Source organism: Leptinotarsa decemlineata, unplaced genomic scaffold (assembly GCF_025532065.1).
Source record: "Leptinotarsa decemlineata unplaced genomic scaffold, Ldec_3_MD MMD2_tig00026294_RagTag_RagTag, whole genome shotgun sequence".
In the NCBI taxonomy this organism is placed as follows: Eukaryota; Metazoa; Arthropoda; class Insecta; order Coleoptera; family Chrysomelidae; genus Leptinotarsa; species Leptinotarsa decemlineata.
The window spans coordinates 11,292,004-11,313,951 of record NW_027412674.1 but is presented as its reverse complement, the minus strand read 5'-3'; the positions used below and the strand labels follow the sequence as shown (position 1 = coordinate 11,313,951).

The following is a 21,948-nucleotide window of genomic DNA, read 5'->3' as shown; positions in this document are numbered from 1 at the left end:
ATGTGTTCAATTGGATTTAATTCGCAGTGGTAGGGTGGAAGTCTAAGGACTGTGATGTTTCGTCTTTCCGCCATTTTGTCAACTACGTATTTCTTGAACTTAGATTTGTGTTGCCGGGCAATTTTTAAAAGTTCTGCTTTAACCATTCCATCTTCGTAAGGCAGGGACTTATTCCGCAGCCAGTCAATGATATCCTGTTTCTTCCACGCAGTCGTTGGAAGTCTTTCAACTAGTCGTGAATGATAAGGTGCATTATCTAATACTATAATTGAGTTTGGTGGTATATGTTCAATCATCTGCTCAAAATACTCTTCGAAAACATCAGCTGTCATCTCCTCGTGATAGTCTTTTGTGCTTTTGGATTCAAATTCCAACAAACCATGCTTAGCAAATCCTTTTTCACTGCCAATGTGAGAAACTATTAATCTACTGCCTTTACCAGAGGGTGGGGAAATACCAGTAGACCAACCTTCCATAAAGGCTTGCCTGGAGCTTGATATATTTTTATCTGTCCAAATTTTTGTGAGAGTATGACCTGCGTTTACCCACGTTTCGTCCTGAGAGTAAATTGGTCTTCCTTCAGCCCGAAATTTTCGTATAGATCTTGGATACTTTCTTCTCCAACATATTATCTCTTCCCGGTCAATCAAAAGTGATTTTCGATCTGATTTCTCCCACCGGAAATTTAATTCTTTCAAAACTTGCCACAATTTGGTTCGTCCGACATGAGGCAAATCCGGGTCGTCTCTAACTTCTTGTAAAATTTTGTTTAAGTTGGGTATTTTTTTTTTGTAAAAAAATTCGTGAATTTTCCTTCGAATACCATTTTTGGCAAATTCATCAATTTCAATAGGTTTTCTCCCCCTCTTTAAGTATTCGTTTGTATTTGGGTTAGCTATAGGTACCTTTTTTTTTTCTTTCTGATAGGAACCTATATATTGTTGACTCCCCTACGCCCGTCATGTTGGCACAACTCTTATTATGTTCTGAACAGTGTTTGTGGGATTCTGAGAAACCAGAGCATTGTGAACGTTCAAAACAATAGTCTTCTCTCTTGGTGAATAGACAGACTTACTGACTGTACGCAACAGTACCGGTGTAAAACTTGATGATGTTGATGACGATGACGAAGCCATCGCAAGCAATCAAACAAAACAAGCAGGAACGAAAGGTACGTATATGTTTGTAGGAATATGAAAAAAAGTTACTCACGCACTGCACAAAATTCGCAAAATAAATATTAGAGACGTTAATTACTGCCGTAGACGCCGAAACACCAACGAGCCGTAAATTAAATGCGATTAAAAAATGTACTTAACCTAAAATTATTTTCGTTCGTAACAACTTCACCCTTTCAAGGCAAGTTTCGAATATAAACTGAAGCTTTATATTTAATGAATAAACACCTCAGGAACCTCCGCCTATGATTTTACGAGTTTTACGACCGTTTTATGACTTGGGCCCTCATTTTGTGCTATCGACAAATCAAATTATGAACGGACTATATATTTCATTATCTATTTGAATTTTACGTAACATATGATACTGAAATCTTTATTTGTAATGTTCATTGTCTGGCTACATGCTAGTTTAAATCTCAAATTATTTAAATTTAAAATTTTTTACATACATTTTTTTTTATATTTCAATTTGCTAGCGTTATTATTACACTCATAAATATGTATATATTAGGTTTCCTATTTCAAAAAAGATTATTATCATTACAAAATTGAACCAAGTTCTCAAAAAAACTTGAAATATTGACAGTGACATTCGGTGAGTTATGTGCCGCTGGCGAGAAGCAATACGAAAAAAACGCCCGGTATTGTGAAAAACAATTCGTGGCTTTGGCATCACGATAATGCATTTGCTCACTTGTCATCGCTTGTTCGTAATAACACCATAATCATGCCTCAGCCACCTTATTCACCAGATTTGGTATCCTGCGACTTTTTCTCTTCTTAGGATTGAAGAGACCCATGAAAGGACGGCATTTGGCGATGACTAAGGAGATGAAAACTGATTCGCTGAGAGAGCTCGGAGACATACCAAAAATTGCATATCAGACATGCTTCGAATATTGGAAAAACTTTGGCAAAAGTGTATTATATCTCAGGGGGACTACGTTAGAGTGGACAAAATTGAAATTGATGAATATACAAATATTTTTGGAGAAAAATTAATATTCGCGTTATTTTTTTAACAGTCCTCGTACAACATCTGCGTCTCTGAAGTAATAAAACTCAACGGTAAACGAAAGGACGAAGTTGTTCTTCCCAAGTTTCTCGGTCAAGTTAACCTGAACGGAATCGGCTGCTTATTCAAATGGAAAATGCAAATTTGTAATCACTGAAGCAATTAAAAAAATGACAAATTCAACTACTGTTATTATTAGCTGTATAAGTTACTCCATTGAAGGTACTCGCATAGAACATTTGTGATTTTGTCATACTTCAATTGTTTCGAAATCTGCAATTGATTATTAGAGTATAAAATTATCTGAAGCAATTAAGTCAGTACTATACAGACGGCTCAAAAACAAAAGAAGCCTAAGGATTAAGTGGGGAATGGAAAAAATACCAGCGTGGTCCAAACAGAACTGGCTGGTATCTCAATCGCCACAAAAGAAATAACCAGGGAAGGAATTACTGGCAATAACATAATGATAATAATCTTTATTCAATCCTTACAGATCACATACAGCATGATATAGGATACGTCACAAATAAAAATAAAAAAAACCGTGTGATGATAGACAAATTTACAATCAACAATATTAAAATATCACAATTTAATAGATTTGTTCACATATACATGAAAACATGTATAAATTTATATTCATACATATGAGCAAACACATTTTCATTTTGCATCAAGGAATTCTTTGATACTGTAGTAACATTTATATTGCAAATATACTTTCAATTTTGATTTGAAGAAATTTTTATTCCGTTGCTCTCTCAGGTTTGCGGGAAGATGATTGAAAAACTTTATACCTCTATATGAGGAGCTTTTTTCATAGAATAATGAGCTGCGTGCAGGAATTCTGATGAGGTCTCCGTTTCTAGTTGGGTAACCATGGCAATGAGAAACTGTTTGATACATCTCAGCATGAGATGATGGTAAACGACCAGATGGTATGTCTCTCATACCATGGAAATACGGTAAACCTGTGGTATGGGACTTTACTTGCGTTGACACGGTCGCGGCTTCCCATCTAGCCGAAAGTTCCAAGTCTGCTGGAACTGCAGCATTGTCTGGCGAGAAATTGAAAAGAAAAAAATACCAAAATCTTGGAAACAACTATCTGTTTCATCCAGTAGCGGTTGAAACTTTTGGTGTTTATGGCCCGGAGTCTCTGTTATTCGTTCATGAACTTTTAAGGAGAATAGGCCAAGCAACGAAAGATCACCGTTCTACCTCTTTTTTGATAGAAAGAATTAGTATTGCTATTCAACGTGGCAATGCTGCTTCAGTACTTGGAACTATTCCTCCTTCACATAATTTTGATGAGATCATGCATTGCCCTAATTTCAGTACGGAACTGAAACCTCTTCGAAACAAGCCGAGATATGTGAATATTCATCAGTCTCCTATCAAGGTTAATTCACATGTGATTGATCCACCTTCTTCTTTTTCAGTGAGGTCAGTAGACTCAGGTCATTCTTGCCCCCCAAAAAATGAGTTGTAGTCCTCGTGAAACTGGTACCCTTTCAGTGGAAGAGCTTCTTGAAGCAAGAGCCGAATCGATCCCTCTACGAAACCCTTCTTCACTTGGAAGGATCGATCGCAGCTTGAGAAATGGTTCTTATGGAGATTCTGTGAAACATGTTCTTCCTTACGAATCAGTAGATGGTTGTCCTGAAAATCTAAAGAAGAAAATTGGGAAACACTTGCTACATGAATAGCATTTGTTCATGACGAAGAATTTCATGAACGAAGTTTTAATGATGAATGAGAACGGGAATGTTTCCTACTTATTCATCAAACTCTAACAACTGTTCATGTAGCTTCAGTTTCGTAAGAAGGTATCATCTTTCCCTCCAACCGATTTCCTGGAGTCTTTGAAGTCCACTAGATACTCGTTAGGACAACAAGAGGATTGTTCCAAATTCTTGGGGTTCTTGTTGAATACTCTTCGTGAGCAAAACAATAGCAAAATCAATACTCCTGACCGCTCTGGACTGAATGATTGCGTACAACCCATCTCGTCTTGTGTTAGTAAATCTTTTGCTGGAAAAATCCTCACTGGTTTACTTTGTGGTAAATGTTCAAGAAGTACCGAAAATTATGTGAATTTCTGGAACTTCATCTAGCTTTTCCTAATACGACTAATAACCAGTCCGTGCAAAGCTTATTGTTAAATCATCTGAAAATGGAATTTTTACAAGGTGATGATCGACTGTATTGTCAAACATGCGCCAAACTAACTGACTGTTATAAGGAAACAAGTATAGCTGAGGCTCCAGTCAATCTAATAATAACACTGATGATTTTCAAACAAGACTCAACCTCTAACGGAGGCAAGAAACTCTTTGGAAGGTTCCAAATAGATGAACATTTCAACCTAGCAGACCACTATTATAATATTCATGCAGTCATTGTTCACTGTGGTTCTGGCGTTGAATTTGGTCATTATTACGCCTTGGTCAAAGAAGAAACGGACTGGTTTATGTTTGACGATAATCGTGTCACGAAGTGTTCTGGTGATGTATTGAATTTATTAGAGCCTCTGGAGACACCCTACATTTTGTTTTATAAGAGAGAGGACATTGTTAGATCAAGATCTTCAGATGATGTGGTGCTGCAGGTTTTTCCGGGTTTTCCTGCAGCTGAAAAAGCAAATGCGCAACTGGAATCAATGAAGTCGCCCCGGAGCGCCAATTAATTTTTATTATTGTTTTTATTTTATTTTTATCGTTGTTTTAATAAAATGTATTTACATTATGTATAATTATAATTGAAAAAATAACATTATACATTTGAAAACATAAATACATGGAACTGTTAAAATTTTATATTTTTGAAAATATGGTCGACACGATTCATCTGGTTTTAGATTGAAAATGAGTCGAATAATTCTTTTTTGGGAAACAAATATTCTGTCTGAGTTACTGGAGCATCCTCAGATGTTGATATTATAGGATACTAGTACTATGTTGCTGTATCGCTGCTGTTCCAACGTTTTGACAGAATCAGAATCAACGAACTTAGGCGTGTGCAGCGTTATAGAACAGTGCTTTCAAAAAATTGTTCTACAGCGCCATCTAGTGGCGAGTTACAGAAAAATTGATAGCCTGTAAACCTTCTCTATGAAAAATTACTTATACATGTCAAGTTTCATCACGATTGGTTGAGCGATGTAGAAGTTTATCACTTATCAACCAACCAACAAACATCCATTTTTATATATTAGATGTTGCAGTACATTAGAGCATAATAATACATTGATGAGTTGATTGGTATTGAATATATTTTTTAATTGCAATGTAGCATAGTAACCTGTGTTCACTTTTTTGCATCAATATTAATTTCCCAACTCATTTCACTATCTATATGAGTTCCAAGGAATTTCTTAACTTCAGAAAGATAATAATCCGCACTGACAGCAGACAAGCCCTATTAGCCTTGAACAGACACCATATTACCTCTGGGCTATTACTAGAATGTCACAAAGATTTAGCCAAAGCCTCGGTAGATAATAACATTATCCTGAGGTGGGTTAAAGGGCACGACAAGAGTAAAGGTAATCGCATTGCCGACTCTTTAGCCAAGGAAGCGGCTAAACTAAGAATTCTAGGACCCAGTGGCACCTATGGCCTGATGACTTCGCCAATTGCGGAACCAACCAAATGTTACACCCATGCTCAATCCCTAAAGATAAGGGATGACATCAAAGGATGCAGTCTTGCCAGGATCACCCTGGGCGACCCTGAGAAGCTGGCGCCGAAGAAATATCTGGCGATGACCAGGAAAAACCTTAGCTTAACAGTAGGATTTCTGACTGGCCACTGTCAACTAAGGAAACACCTCCATAATATGGGGCTAGTGGACACACCTCTATGGAGGATGTGTGAACAGGAAGATGTGACTGTCAGGCATGTCCTATGCGAGTGCCCGGATTTATCGTCAATAAGAGAGTGTGTGTTCAGCGAGTCTTGGCCTACACCTGCCGATATAAAGGAGATGCCTCCCAGTGACCCGTCCACCTTCCTGGAAAGGACAGGATGGACGATGACCTAGGAGAACAACTTCTCGGGAGGATGTACAATAGGTCACATGTGGCCTAGGTGCTGTAGGCCTACAGTCACCCTCCCTACTCTACAGATACAAACAGAGGAGAAGTCAGTACTAAAGAATAAATACTACATACACCGTAGGTTCTGGTAAATGCCTGCCGGAACACAGCTACTTTCCCGGCTAATGCCACGTTGAACATTCAATTGTATCAGACGGACATTTATGCAAGATACCTCACAGAGGTTGGTCTCGCAGATGTTTCAGAACCATGCTGAAATTATTCGAGTAGACCTACAGACCTATTTCGAAGTATTACCTCTCATCAGTGCAGGAAAGATCCGACCCAAACAGGAACGTACCTGAGACTCGAATAATTTCAACGCGGTTCAACTGCGTGTATGGAACCCTCCTCTAAAAGAGAAAGATTGTTAACTAGTAACAGCTCCATCTCGTGAAGAAAGCATCAAGCGAGGAAGGAACATCACATGTGCCATCCCATGATATGATTCAATATCTAGCGTGGTTTTAGCCGGGAAAGTAGCTGTTTTACGGCAGGCATTTACCAGAACCTACTGTGTTGGTAGTTTGTAGAGATGAATATCTCGAGATTTATTTCTTCCATAGCGACGTGTGCTTGATATACAAAAAATATGGCACAAAGCGCCCACGCTTTTTTCACAATAATACTAGTATTTTTCGTTCTTTATTGTTTTAAGCGTACTTAAAAAAATATTTTGAACTTTTTAGTTCGATTTTCTTCAAAAGCGTGTTTTTTAGTTTCGTATGCTATAAAAGCGTGTTAATCTAAACTCTCAGCCGTCTAACAATCAGCCGTATATTGTTTAGAAATATGACCATTGATATTTTCCGATTCCGGAGAAGTAGCCTGAAAATCAGCTACCATGTGCGCAAAGGAGGGTTACAAATAAGGCAGCAGGCGCGCATGTTAACAAAAAGAAATACATGTAAAGTGAGTTCGAATTATATCAAGGAGGTTACTACAGCGTCATCTGCCCGCGAATAGATCAAGCAAGAATGTTGATAATGGGGAATGTTCATCAATTTGGGTTACAGCAAATGCAAGTTTGAACAAAATAAAGTTGAGTTTAATTCATGAGTTTTTCAAATTCACTTAGAAAAGTATTCAAATTGATGTTTCAAATGTTGGGTTTTAATTTTTAAAGGGATTTGTTTCTAATTCACATATTGTCAACAGCGCCTATATCAAGTTGAAATAATTTATACGTATAGTTCAAGTAAAAGATAAAGTGCCCCCTACCTTCTAGCAGTTCCCCTTTAATAACATCCACAACGCGGTACTCATCGCTACATTCTGTTGGTCACCATAACATGACTTCAAATTCAATTTTATGACTCTTCAGCGAATCATAAAACTCGGTTAGTAAATGAGTCCACGTGGACTAATTCGTTGCGGCATAATTCCTTTGTATTGGTTTTTTTGGCCTTTGACTTCGCCGACACCTTTAAGATTACCATATCGGTTACCTCGACTGTACCTAGATATTCTACTTTACAAAAGGAAAACTATCTTTAGAAATCTTTTATAAGGCAAAATATAAATTATAGTTCAATACCACCTCCACAAGCCACATAAACAACAATTGTTTTGTTATTTATTTATATAGAGGAAGATAGGTTAGGTGCACAAAATGTCATATGAAACAGAATGTCATCTTTGTTCGTCTCGTACAGGTAACAAATTCATGGTCCTTTATTAGCTATGACCGATGTTGCCAAATGGTGAAATAGAAACGAAGCCCTTTAAATGTTGAATGCATTATTTCATTCCTCTTTTTCAAGTATTTAAATAATTTTTTAAAGAAAAAGGTTGAAAGGATAAGTTTAAAATGCGTTGTTTTAGAGCACTTTTATGAAAACTACTTGATTTTCGTCAGGACGAACATTCCCCATTCTGTTAAATACAGATCTCGAGCTGGAGAGTTACAAACAACCAAACAAACAAACATACATACATACAGGTGAAGCTAATAAAAGCGTGATAAAATGACCATTGATATTTTCCGATTCCGGAGTGGGAGCCTGAAAATCAGCTACCAAGTCCAAAGCAGAAGGCGTGCAAAGGAGGGTTACAAATAAGGCAGCAGGCGCCCGTGTTGATAAAAAAAATTTTTTTTCAAATGAAGAAATACATGTAAAGTGAGTTTGAATTATATCAAGGAGGTTGGGTACAGCGCCATCTGCCCGAGAATATATCAAGCAATAATATCGATAATTCTGTCAAATACAGTTCCCGAGCTTGAGAGTTACAAGCAAACAAACAAACAAACATACATACATACAGGTGAAGCTAATAAAAGCGCATTGAAAATAAATAACGTGTTGAGGGAAAAGAAATTACCATGAAATGAAAAATCATGAAATAAAATATGCAATATTTTTGTTCGAGAGTGTATAATAAAATTAATTCGAAGGAGGCATGTTTTTAGTAAATATTATAATTTTTTGTATAATTCAATGTTAATATTAAAGTAGTTTGTTTCGAAAGTAGTTTTCTTTCGTATTATTCAATGTTTATATTAAAGTAGTTGTTTCTAGAGGGATTTTCCTTCCAATTTGTGTCTGAAAGAGTTTATTTTGAAATTAATTGATTTCTTCCGTTCTTCGCTACATTCCCACATTTTTTGTATGAAGATGGAAGAGTAGAAAGCCAAAACTTTCCTTTCCCAAGAATGAATTTCGTAATCATCATGTAATATTTTATAAGTGATAACTACTGTTTCTGAAAAAATACCCACGTTAATTCACTTATTTCGAGAGTTACATTTGTTTTATCCTCATATGTTTATCGTTACAATCAGTTGATGTTTTCATATCATCAACATCAATTAATAAATAATTGGTTGATGAAAAACGAACCGATTAATAGTCAAACAAATAGTAACGGAGTTGGACTGTTGCGGCTATTTATTATGAAGTTTATTTTGTGTTTTTTATCAGTTCAGACTTCATAGTCCAATAAGATACAAAACACGCACTGTTCCAACACCAGAACTCCAACACTCTTCTAGACTACAATTTAGGGTCTTCAGGAGATGAAGAATCCTAAATAGTCTACTTCAATTTGGTTAGTGAAACGCGCGTCGAGAAGAGAGTTGCAGTTCTGGTGTTGATAACAGTTCTTGTTTGAATTCAGTCTTCACCAGAAGTTCTAATTCCACCTTCCATTAGTTCAATAGGGTTTTGGCTTTCTACTTCTCCAACTTTATATAAAGATGGAGAAGTAGAAATCATAAACCTTTCCCAAAAATTAATCTCGCCTATAGATATCCCCTTTTCAATTTAAACCAGAGTCCTATGGCTGGGATTCAGTCAAATAAGCGAATGAATGTCATTATGTACGTATTGTCTTCGATGACATGAGTAGATTTAACAGTGTTCCATGTAAGTGAAATTTTACCTCTTTCATTTACTATATTGTGTAGCAACCCTGTGAATGATATCTGATTCAATTCAATATCGATTGTTCAGAGTAAACACTGAATAGGAAAAAAGTTTCTGCATAAATCAATCTTCATACAAAAGTAGTTATTTGAAAGTAATTTTTCTTTCGTGTAAGTCAGGGGTCTCCAAACTATGGCCCGCGGGCCAAATCCGACCCGCCAGTGTCATCAATCTGGCCCGCGACAGCCAATGATTACCTAATTGTTGTTACTATTGCTGTGATAAGTTGAAGAAGAAAACACAGAATGATAATTACTCGGTTTTATTTACTTGCAAGGTAAAACTTAACGACAGAAATGATGACAAAGAAAACTTAACTTGAGTATCTAAGTTTGAGCATATTAATAACTAACAAATAATTGAAATGAATCACAGTAAAACAACAACACCAATGAGATTTATGTAATTGTGATTTTCCACCGACAATACTTTGTAGTTGTGGATCAATTTTACTTGTACCAATTATCAAAAGAGATTTAAGATGCTCATCGGTTAATTGAGATCTGTAAACATTCTTTGTGTACTTCATCTTGGAAAACTTTTTCTCACACAGGTAAGTAGTACCAAAAACAGAAACCAACCCACGAGCAAATTTATGAAAATTATCAAATTGTTCCAGTGGAAGACTCTTATAAAATTCCAACAAAGATAAATTTTGATATTTGTTCTTAAGCATATCACTGCACCGTAAATTAATAATTTCCATTTGGACTTCCGGAGCCAGGGTTTCAATGTCAGAATCAAATGGATTTTGAAAAAGCTTAATTTCATTCGAAATGACATCAAAATCTGAAAAACGAGTATCAAAATTTATCTTCAAAGCACTCAAAGTTTCGATTGCAAAATTGACGATAAATTCAGTCTCTGTAGTGTCGCTGAATATTTCACATGTTTCAAAATATATGAAACATTTTTTACGTAATTGCGATTGAAATAGTATTATTTTCTGCCTGGAGGATTTGATATTGGTGTATAAATCAGGGAGAAGCTGATTTTCTCTTTGCAATCTCAAATTCAGTTCGTTCATATGGTTTGTCAAATCGACGTAGAAGGCTAACTTCCACATCCATTCACTATTTTCTAAATCGGCAAAAGGGCGCTGCTTCTCATTTAAAAAAAAATCGATCTCTGCTCGAAGTTCAAAAAAGCGCTTAAGGACTTTTCCGCAACTAAGCCAGCATACGGCAGTATGATATGGTAAATAATTTTCTCCAATCTGTTGAATAAACTCGCGGAATTGTCGGTGATTCAGCCCAGTGGATCTGATGAAGTTAAAACCTGACATGACTGGTTTTAGAACTTCAGACATATCCAAACATTTTCCGCTCAAGGACTGTTGATGAATGATACAATGTGAGACTAATGGTTTTGAACCACCATCATTTTCTACAGCCTTCGACACAAGTGCAACCACTCCTTTATGTTTACCATACATATTTTTGCCTCCATCAGTTGTTATAAATTTCAAATATCTCCATCGAAGGTTCTTTTTATTAATGGCATTTTCAACTCCCTTAAAAATATCTGCCCCAGTTGTCTTGCCGTGAATACTATCAATATCAAGAAGTTCTTCGTACACTTCATAGCTTTTATCTACTCTGCGAATAAAAATCAACACCTGAGCAGTATCTGACACATCTGTTGACTCATCCAATGCTAGAGAAAACCACTCATGATGTCCATTTTTGTCAGACAGTTGAGATGATATATTTTCTGCGATGTCTTGCACCCTCCGAGCCACGGTGTTTGCTGCAAACTGACACTTTTAAATAAATTTACCTTTTCGGGGCATATTTCTTCGGCTACTGCCGCTTTTTTTCCATACTAACAAATCACACATAAAAACAATAAGTCAAATCAAAATACTTTCATTGACGGGTGTTACTTTATTTCACAATAGACAGTTTCACTTCCTTCGCCTTTCCTACGCAGACTAACTCGCAGTTGTGCCGCTAGATTTTTTATATGCAATTATTACTGACATCTCGAGGTGATCGGAATACACTAGCCAGAACCAGAACTTTCTCGAACCAATGCGGTAATTCCAAATATTTAATTACGCCTAATGCCACCTAGCGGGTAGCTGGAAAAGATAGTACATAGTACCACTACTCGCCACTAGATGTCGTTAAGTGTCACAATACACAATAATAATTAAAATGCAAAGAAAATGTAAGTTTTCTTTGGTCACGCACTTTGCGACTATCCTAGTCTAGAAATATAGTTAAGGGCAGAAATTGGCCCTTGGAACAAACTGAAAAAATCATTATGGCCCGAAGGCTCCAAAGTTTGGAGACCCCTGGTGTAAGTCAATGTTTATGTGAAAGTAGCTGTTTAAAGAAGACCTTTTCTTCCAGTGCGTGTCAGAAAATAACTTCTTTGCATGATCTACGCATCTTTGTTAAAAGATCATTGTGGAATTACTTGCTATCTTCCTTTCTTTGAAAGACCCCTACATTTTTTGTATAAAGATAGAGAAGTACAAAGCCAAAACTTTTCTTTCCTAAAAACTAATTTCACCATTAAATTATGAGTTGTTTGGGTTCATCACATTTTGTGTTGAACGTACAGAGCAAGTTGGGAAGGTGAAGCATCGGTAGATAGTCACATTGTGTTGTGGCAATACTGTTCACTAGACCGTTAAGTAGATACTGTTTTATTGTGTTAAACGAGCGATAATAGAGTAGAATAACATTAAAATAAATTAAAATAAAAAAGTATATATTAACATTCGTTCACCAAAAGAATTTGAAGCTTCAATAAGTTGTAATCATTATATACGAGCGCTTTCAATAGTAGACCATGCTATCACATTCATGGCTATACTGAAACTGAACGTTTTATCTTCTTGTTTGTTCTTTTATATGCTTAGACGCCTTATTGCAGGTATTTGTCCTATCCTTTCATCCAGATGTCTCTTTAAATTTGCCTGTACTTGGGTTACATCAAGTAATATCCTTTGTGTTGGTGTTTCTCTAGGTTCATTGTTTCTAGGAATGTATTATTTTGTGGAGTATATTGAATGTTGGGTCTTGCTGTGTGTTGATTTGTATTTGTTCCACGATAAGTGAATTATGACTCTTGAATTTATGAATGTTTAGGTTTTCCCATAGTGAGAATGACCGTGTCGAATGTTACATTTAAACAATACAATAAAATAATTCACTACATTAAAAGAGGTTGACTCCTCACTGAATATAAAGAAGATTATTGAATTATAATTTACTAAAAATCGTTATTTGTTTTAAAATTATGGATTAACGATAAAAGCCATGTGGTTGAAGAACAAAGAGAGAGAGAGACAACAAACAATTGACAAATTGACAATGACAGGTGTCATTGTCAGAACACTTCCGTTCTGCTGATCACTCAAAGATATTTTCCAAGTTTTGTTCTTAACTAGTCAGCAAGGACTGTCCTTCAACTATAATGTCCCTGTGTATGTTTAGATCTTTAAAACTACGAATATCCTAACGACCGTTATTGAATGTGAAACATTGAATACATTATTATTATTAGTGAAAAAATTCTCCGAGGAAAATGATCTAAAGAAGATTTTTCAACGATAACTAGGTTTACGAGTACTTGGGATCGAGCTCAGGTCAAATTGTGTTTGTGTTTCTCTGATATACCTCACTGAAGTCGCTATGAATATACTGGGAAATCAAATGGTAAATGAAACATAGATTCCCATTAAAAAAATCGAAAAAAAAAATACCACCCAGTATTCCAAAAAAAGGTTTCAGACAAATCATTACTTGATAATGAAAAAAAATCTTCAAGTGACCTTTAATTGAAGATGTCGATTGAACTGAACCGTTGTTTTTACATTATTTTCGGAATAAATTCATAACTGCTCGGTATAATATACATACAGTCTTAAATGTGTGGCCGATAATTGGCAAAAGTGTCTTATAAATTATTCAACTATTATTGAGAGATTTTCACTTTACATTTTACAAGACCGTAACACGTTTCACTATATAATAACTTCTTCAGTCATGTTCGAACTTATGTTCTTCAAAAGTACTTTTACACGCAACATTTTTACTCGGTATCCCGTATATTGGAGAATATGTTAAAAAATCCCAATGCATTGTTGTTTAAAACTTTTGTACGAACAGGTTTTGATCATTTAACTCCTACTAATGGAAGGTCGATGTGACACACGCCGTTTAAGTAACAAAAGAAATCCATATTGTCAAAAACTATTCAATAAATTTTTTCATACCTGCGAAAATCCTGACACTTTATTCTTGTCACCGCCGCAAACGGTTGGAATTTCGCGATCACAAGACCAATAAATTGACCGACTTTTAAATGACCAATTCACTCACTATCTCACACGACTTTACAGCGGCGTCGATTCCACTTGAGTGAATGAAATCGCGTCCTCGTCAACAGAGATGCTCCTCGCAAACTCATTTGTTTACTTAGCGCTCCACAATGGTTTCAACAAATAATACCGGCTAGAATTGTGTCGCACTGCCTTTTGTTATTAGGATCATTTTGGTATTTGCGATGATAAAGCTTCGCCGATGTTCAAAATCATACATTTCGTTTGATTGAGACAAAAGTTGTTATATTGCGCAAGGGATATGGAACTATTATAAGGTTCAAAAGTTTTGTCTATAAATTCACTTCAAACTGTAATATCTCAGTGAAGACTTATAGTCTGGGTCACAATATCCTTTTTTTGGAACTTCTGTCCAAGGGCACCGAAAACCATGATCCAGGCTCATTCGATTCGGATTGACCTCTATAGCAACTTTTGGAAAAATTCCAAAAGGGGCTCGAAAAAATTGCAAAAGTTATTAACAATTTAGTAAAAGAAAAGTGGTGGTTTGGTTTTTTGCAAATATCTAGGAAAATATTACAGATATCCGAAATTTGAAAAAAGATCTTTAAAGAGGAGGAAATTTCTTTAAAAAAAAGTTACCCCCTGCCGGAACTGTATCACCAATATTTATAATTTTAATTTGGAGGCCATACAAATTATTTTAACCCATTGCATATCATTATTAGGAAAAAAAATTCACATACCTTCTAGACAGGTGAATAAGCGAACATCCATGGAAAAAAAATTCCCGTGATTATTTTATTACATATTCTTTAGTTAATTAACTAATTTTTACAAGTTTTGAATTTACATAAAAACTCTGATAAGTTTTAAACTAAAAAACCTCAATTTTTTTTCATTTCCTGGACCTTTTCTTGAAAGCCTTCAAAAAAGATTTCCGTTGGAAAAATTAAAAATAAAATTGATTTTACACTTTTTTATCAATAATCAATGACGTTAAAAAGTGAAAAATTCAATTGAAGCAATGAAAACATTTTTAATATTCAAATTTATTCGTATTCTTATTATTTAAAGTTACATAAAAATGATTTTTCATAATTTTTAGCTCTATTTGTTTGAAAAATTGTTATAAACAAATATATTGTTTATAAGATATTTGAAATTTTTTGGAGGGGATTTTCATCAGTGATGAATATTATGATTAAAAAAAATGTTTATTGCTTAGAAATCGAAATTGTTGAATAACATTTTTAATTGCTACTAAATACGATAAGAAACGATTTTTTATCATAATTTATATTCGGAAAAAAAACTTTTATGTAATAAACAATTCGTTTTAATCACTTTAATTTTTACGATATATTTTTTAAATGCTATCAAACAAACAAAAACAACCTTGTGTCACATTTTGTGTAAAAAAAAATTTCTGTATTTTTTACAATTTTTTTAATATTTTTCTGTTTTTGCGTTTGGCAGTTCCTCATGGTTTCCAATCATTGTTATTAAAATAACTCATAAACTAATGGAGATAGAACAAATACACTCCAAGTCTTTGTATGTGGAAGTACTTTACAAACTAAATGCATCTTCTACAGATGTTGAATTTGTCATTCCGAATCGAATAAGCCCTAGATCATAATTTTCGGTGCCCTTGGTCGATTAACGACATAATGTAGTAATAAGATGAAAAGATGCAAAAAAAATATATTTGGAAAAAATTACTAGCATCAATCTATTGTATAGGTGCCAAACTCAATTTTGCAGAGAGCGTGACTCACGGTCGATGGTAGGTTAGACGTTTCTGGAAAACGCAAAGCATGATTTTTCTGAAAATTTCACCTCTCACATTTCCTTACCTGTTCTATCGATCTAAAAAATTTTCAGCATTGCGGCGTTGCCACTTCTATCAAAAAGTCCTAGCAATTATATTTTTTTAAACGGAACTCCCCGTATATTAATACATTTTTGGAATCGCTCTAGTATTTTAATACTTTTTTGTTAATAATGTCCTATACCTATCTCTATCTGTTTTCGAGATAAAAAATAAATTGTGCTAAATATGGTCCAAAACATAGCCTTAATTGAAATTAAGTACATCAGTACTCTCAATTCATGAAAAGTAGATATTTTGATGATAGTTTGGACAAACTCGAAATATTCAAATAACACCAAGAAATCGACTCCATATTTTACAGGGCGTTCTAAAATTACTATTATTTCCATTGTGCTTAAAAGTAGTCGAAAGTTCATTTTTTCAAATGAAACCCCCAGTATATTACTCGATAAATTGAAAGATGATGAAAAATGCTTCAAGATGATATACATGTCCCTATACCTAAATCGTCAAGTTTTCTCAATAAAGCCGTTTTTGTGGAAAAATAGTTATTCACGTTTTACCTACAAGTGTTGAAAGTGGCATTTTATTTTGTGAGTGGGGATTATTGCAAAACGAGCGTCAGCAAGTGGAGCAAACTCACGAGCAAAATAAAATCACTTTTAAGAAATCTATCATACAATTTTTTTTGTATAACGTTACTGCTGATAATAAAAAAAATAATAGGGTCCATGGGATTTGAACACACGATCTTTGGATTACAAGGCATATGTTACAACTACATACGCCAACTCACGTTATTTTAAGGAGGATTATTGGTTAGTCATGAAGGACTTTCTACAGTTGGACTGAATACTACTTCGACATCGTCAGTAACTTCACAGGGATTTAATATTACCAATAGCACGAACTGCATGTGTGAACTTTTCTAAATGATTTTTTGGTAGGTGTTCTGATGGAAGTGTTTCTATCAAAGAGATTTTCAATAACAGTTGTACAAAAAATAATTTTTAAAGAATTTGATTTCTAGGTAGCCGTGGAAATATCAAGCTCATGACAGTTTGGTGACTTTTTTTATAAGTAATTGATAAATGGTTATTGACGGTGTTTCAAAAAATTGCCAAAAATGAATGCAAATATTGATTATTCAAACGAAGTTCTTATGAAATTATGTATTATACACGGACAGTGTGATCAAATCATTGCCAGAACTTGTAGAAAATTCAACCAAATGTATCCTGAATTAAATAATTCAATGAACGAGAGGAAGTTTGTAAGATTACAAAATAATTTCCTTAACTATGGCTCCATGTTAAAAGCGCCTTCAACATTACCAAAACCTGTTACTTCAAATGAGGACAATACTGTTAACGTTTTGGCATATTTTTATGCATATCCAGAAGCTTCCATTCGCAGTGCAGAAAAAGATTTAGGTGTATCACATGCTTCAGTACAACGAATTTTGAAAAATCACGAAATTCAACCGTATAAATTTACCAAAGTTCAAGCTCTAAAAGCAGAAGACTTCGAACGTAGAATGCATTTTTGTGAATCCCTTTTGATTCATACACAGGAAGATCGTGAATTTTTGTCAAAAATAATTTGGAGCGACGAATCAAAATTTACGAGGGATGGTATTTTCAATAGAAGGAATAAACATTTTTGGGCTGATCATAATCCTCATGTTACAAAAGAAATGGGTTTTCAAGAAAAATTTGACCTGAATGTTTTCTGTATTCTGAAGAACAATAAAATTAGCTTTTTTATTTATGAAGACACACTGAATGCAGAGAGATGTCTCCAAATATTAAGGACGACTGTAAACGATTTTCTTAAAAATTTGCCTTTAGAGGAATATAGGAATTCGTGGTTTCAACTGGACGGAGCGCCAGCTCATTCCACCCAGGAAGTTTCCAGGAAACTTGACGAACTCTTCGACGATCGTTGGTCTAGGCGTTTAGGACCGTTGGATTGGCCACCGAGATCACCCGATCTCACGCCACTTGACTTTTTTAAGGGGTGTTTTAAAAGAAAGGGTATACAGTACTCCAGTGCCTACCGAAGAAGAATTGCGACGGCGAATATTGCGGAGTATTGAGATCTGAATCCCCAGGAAATTGAAAAAGCAACCACAAGTCGCGTACAAAAAACATTTTAAAGTGTTTAGAATGTAAAGGACAACATTTTCAGCATTTATTGTGAAAATGTGATATTTTGTTTACAATTTTGTTATTTTGAATCATCCAATTCTATTATTTCTGTACTTTCACATGTTTTAGCCCACAAAATCTTACTTTTTACCTAGAAATGACTGATTTTTGGTACAGTTGTTCCCTGGAAACTTTGAGCCATAGTTAAGGAAATTATTTTGTAACCTTACAAACTTCCTCTCGTTCATTGGTGTTAATTCAGGATACATTTGGTTGAATTTTTTACATGTTCTGACAATGATTTGATCACTTTGTTCATGTGTATAATGAATAATTTCATAAGAACTTCGTTTGATTAATCGATATTTGCATTTATTTTGGAAGATGATTCGAAACAACGTCGATAACTCTTTGTAAATTATTTATAAAAGTAACCGAACTGCTATAAGCTTGATAATTCCACTGTTACCTAAATCCATATTCTAAAAAAAATGTTTCTAGAAGAAGCGACTTTATTGAGAAAACTTGACGATTTAGGTATAGGGACATGATATATTATCTTGAAGCATTTTTCACCATGATCGATAGAACAGGTAAGGAAATGTGAGAGGTGAAATTTTCAGAAAAATCATGCTTTGCGTTTTCCAGAAACGTCTAATCTACCATCGACCGTGAGTCACGCTGTATATAATTCAATCCCAGAAAAAATAAAGAAGTATCATTCCATTACAAAATTCAAATATCAATTGAAAAAAAAATCTAATTAGCGGAATTTCATAGTTTACATTTTATTTCTATTACACGTTTTCAACATATACTTTCTGTAACCAATTTCATTATTTGACTGCATTTCATTGGTATTTTTTTTTCTAGATATAATATGTGTTCATTGTAAAGTATGTTATTTTTGTTATTTTATTATACTTTGTAGTTAGTTATAGTCCCTAATTATAAGCATTCATTGTTTCTTGGGGCAAGAAACCGAATTGAATTAAGTTGTTCTTCAATATCATTAGACATATCGTCAATTCGTCTTTTTACTGTGTTATTTGACGGTGGTATTTTTTTAATTTCTTTGGCTGCCTTTTCTCCTAACACGGCTTGAACCATATCCACAGCGGCCGGCAGTAAAAGCGCCTCACCTATTGTGTGAGGCTTTCCATCTTTTGCAATTCTCAAACTAGCAAGGTATAACGCCTTTATTAAGTTAGTATCAGTATTGACAAACTTTCGTCAAACATTGGGTTCCTTTCTTTAAAAAATTAGATTTTATTTGAAAAAATTCAATAGGCTTACCAATAAAATCAGGGTGCTTAGTATTTTGGTGTCGCATCAGTAAAGAAAGCTTCATGGATTGGTTCAAAAGTGTTTCAAGACATACAACACATTGAGGAATAGGATTATCACTGGTTTCAGTGCCTGGCTTCACTATAAAACCGTACTGTAAGTAGCTTTCATCGTATTTACAATTGGCCGGTAATTTAGGTTTTTTAACACAATCCTTTGACGTAGAAGAGGACGTCATAAATCGTTTCATAGTTCAGTTTTCTTATACGAAATCAAAATAAATAATTACAACAGCCACAGGTAAAAAATGAAACACCCTTATAAATTCCAATGTAGTAGAAAAACAAAGATTTCAGGTCGTTCACTGGGTTATGGTTATTTCGTTTTATCATCGATAGTTTGTGATAATAAAATAAATGAAATACAGTATAGTTTGTCATTGATCAAAGAGATAATATAGAGATTATATTATGCATGAAGTTGAAATATTTTTTTCCGTATTCATTTATTTTTATTATCACGACCTTACTTTTATCTCGAGTTTAGGTACATTCTATTCAATCTTTTGAAAAATTATAAGTTATCTTATAACGACGAAAAAACCAATATTTGAACGAAAATTTAAAGAAATACACAGGAGCGTGGTTATTTTTATCCGAATAAACTTTCCACAGCTGTAATTAGGTATGTACCATAAATTTAACAGACGATTCTTTAGGTAACTTTAAGACGAAATGTTCATATAAATATGGGTCCGCAAATTCTTCGTTCTCTTGCTACAGGGTGTTAAAATAAAAATTAAAAAAAAAAAGTAATTCGTGAATATCTTAAATATCCTCTACCTAATTTTGTTGTAATTCGGCAATGGTATTTGTAACATTAAGGAGCTAATTTAGCCCGAACGTGATTCAATTATTAAGTCCAGTGGTGTCTCGAGCGGGATTTGAATGAATATTTTTTACCTAAAAATGTACGCCACTGACTTTTTTGCAATTTTCATTATTTCTTTGGATTAGGCAATGAGAAATACAACTTTTTTGTCTCTTGAATTTTTTAGGTATCTTGCTTAGCTTTCAAGAAAAATAAGTCGACCTAATTGCATATCCCTGGACATCACAAGGAATAATATCTTTCTTCGAAAATCATGACTTCTAAAAATGCCGATATCTGTTAGTTAAGAAGTAGTATGATATCGAAATTTGGTTTGGAGTTAGGTGATACCTGGACACGTCCCACACGTCAGCCTAATCTCCGTTACTTCAATACAGGGTGGTAAAAAAATACAGTTTTTTCGTTTGCTTGAAAAAGTTGCTGAAATTTGATTATTTTAAATGGAACACCCTGTATATTATTGAAAATTCGGAAAGCTGCTGAAATTTGCTTTCTTTCTATGTATATCATACCTATACCTAACTAGTCAAGTTTCGGACTTATGAACATTTATTTGTGAAAATGACCCTTCAGAATGGTATTTCCATTCGGTATTTGGTAAGCAGGCCATGATTACTATTTGACAGTAGCGTTGTGACATTCTCCTAATAATATCGACATTTTCGTCACTTCAGAAGTTGCAAATACCTTCGAAACGATGGAACAAAACTATTCAAACGAAGTTCTTATGAATTTGTTTATTATTTTTGGACAGTGTGACAAAATTATCAGCAGAACATGTAGAAAGTTCAATGAAATGTATCCGAATCTACCGCCAATGAACCTCAAGAAATTTATACGAATTCAGAACAATTTCAATGCATTTGGATCAACTTTTAAAGCACCAAGAAACTTGCCTCGACCCGTAACTTTCGAAGACAACCAGATTAATGTCTTAGCATATTTTCACGCATTTCCCGAGTCATCGATAAGAAGTGCTGAAGAAGATTTGGGTATAAAATATTCATCGGTTCAAAGAATCTTGCGAAGACATAAAATGCATGATTATAAATTCATCAAAATTCAAGCAATGAAGCCTCAAGATCCTCAACAGAGAGTAGAATTTTGTGAAATGTTGTTGACACGCATTCAAGAAGGTCCACTTTTTTTAAATAAAATTATTTGGACTGATGAATCGAAATTTTCGAGAGAAGGGATTTTCAATAGAAAAAATCGTCATTATTGGTCCAGTGAAAATCCTCACGTCACAAAAGAAGCCGGATTTCAAGAAAAATTTAGTTTTAATGTCTTCTGCATGTTGATGGACAACAAATTGAGGTACGTGATATACGAGGAGTCATTAACATCCAGAAGCTACCTGAATATTTTGGAGAATACTGTAGACAGTTTCGTGGATAATCTGCCACTCGAAGATTATCGAAACTGTTGGTACCAACTAGACGGAGCTCCTGCACATTGCACAAGAGAAGTGAGCGCAGCACTGGATAGACTATTTGACGATCGGTGGATGAGGCGCTTGGGACCATGGAATTGGCCAGCGAGATCACCCGATCTTAATCCATTAGATTTTTATTTGTGGGGAATGTTTAAAGAAAAAGTTTACAAAATACCCGTGCGTTCGAGAGATGAATTGTTAGAAAGGATTGCCCAAACATTTGAAGATTTGGATCCCAATGAAATCAGATCTGCCACCACGAAAGCAGTCAACACCCGCATTTTAAAGTGCTTGGAAGTGAACGGCCAGCGATTCGAACATATTTTGA

General features: G+C 34.6%; 2 protein-coding genes across 3 annotated transcripts in view; one reads left to right on the top strand and one right to left on the bottom strand.

The window, feature by feature from the left end:
* The window catches only part of MRP (Multidrug-Resistance like Protein 1), a 93,066-nt gene extending 78,953 nt beyond the window's left edge, over positions 1–14,113 (bottom strand). The window contains exon 1 of the mRNA XM_074180362.1: positions 13,955–14,113. The gene's annotated coding sequence lies outside the window, so the exon portion shown is untranslated. The remainder of the gene's footprint in view (positions 1–13,954) is intronic.
* Positions 1–21,948, top strand: part of Pih1D1 (PIH1 domain containing 1) — a 57,277-nt gene that overhangs the window by 12,371 nt on the left and 22,958 nt on the right. The gene's annotated exons all lie outside the window — the stretch shown is intronic.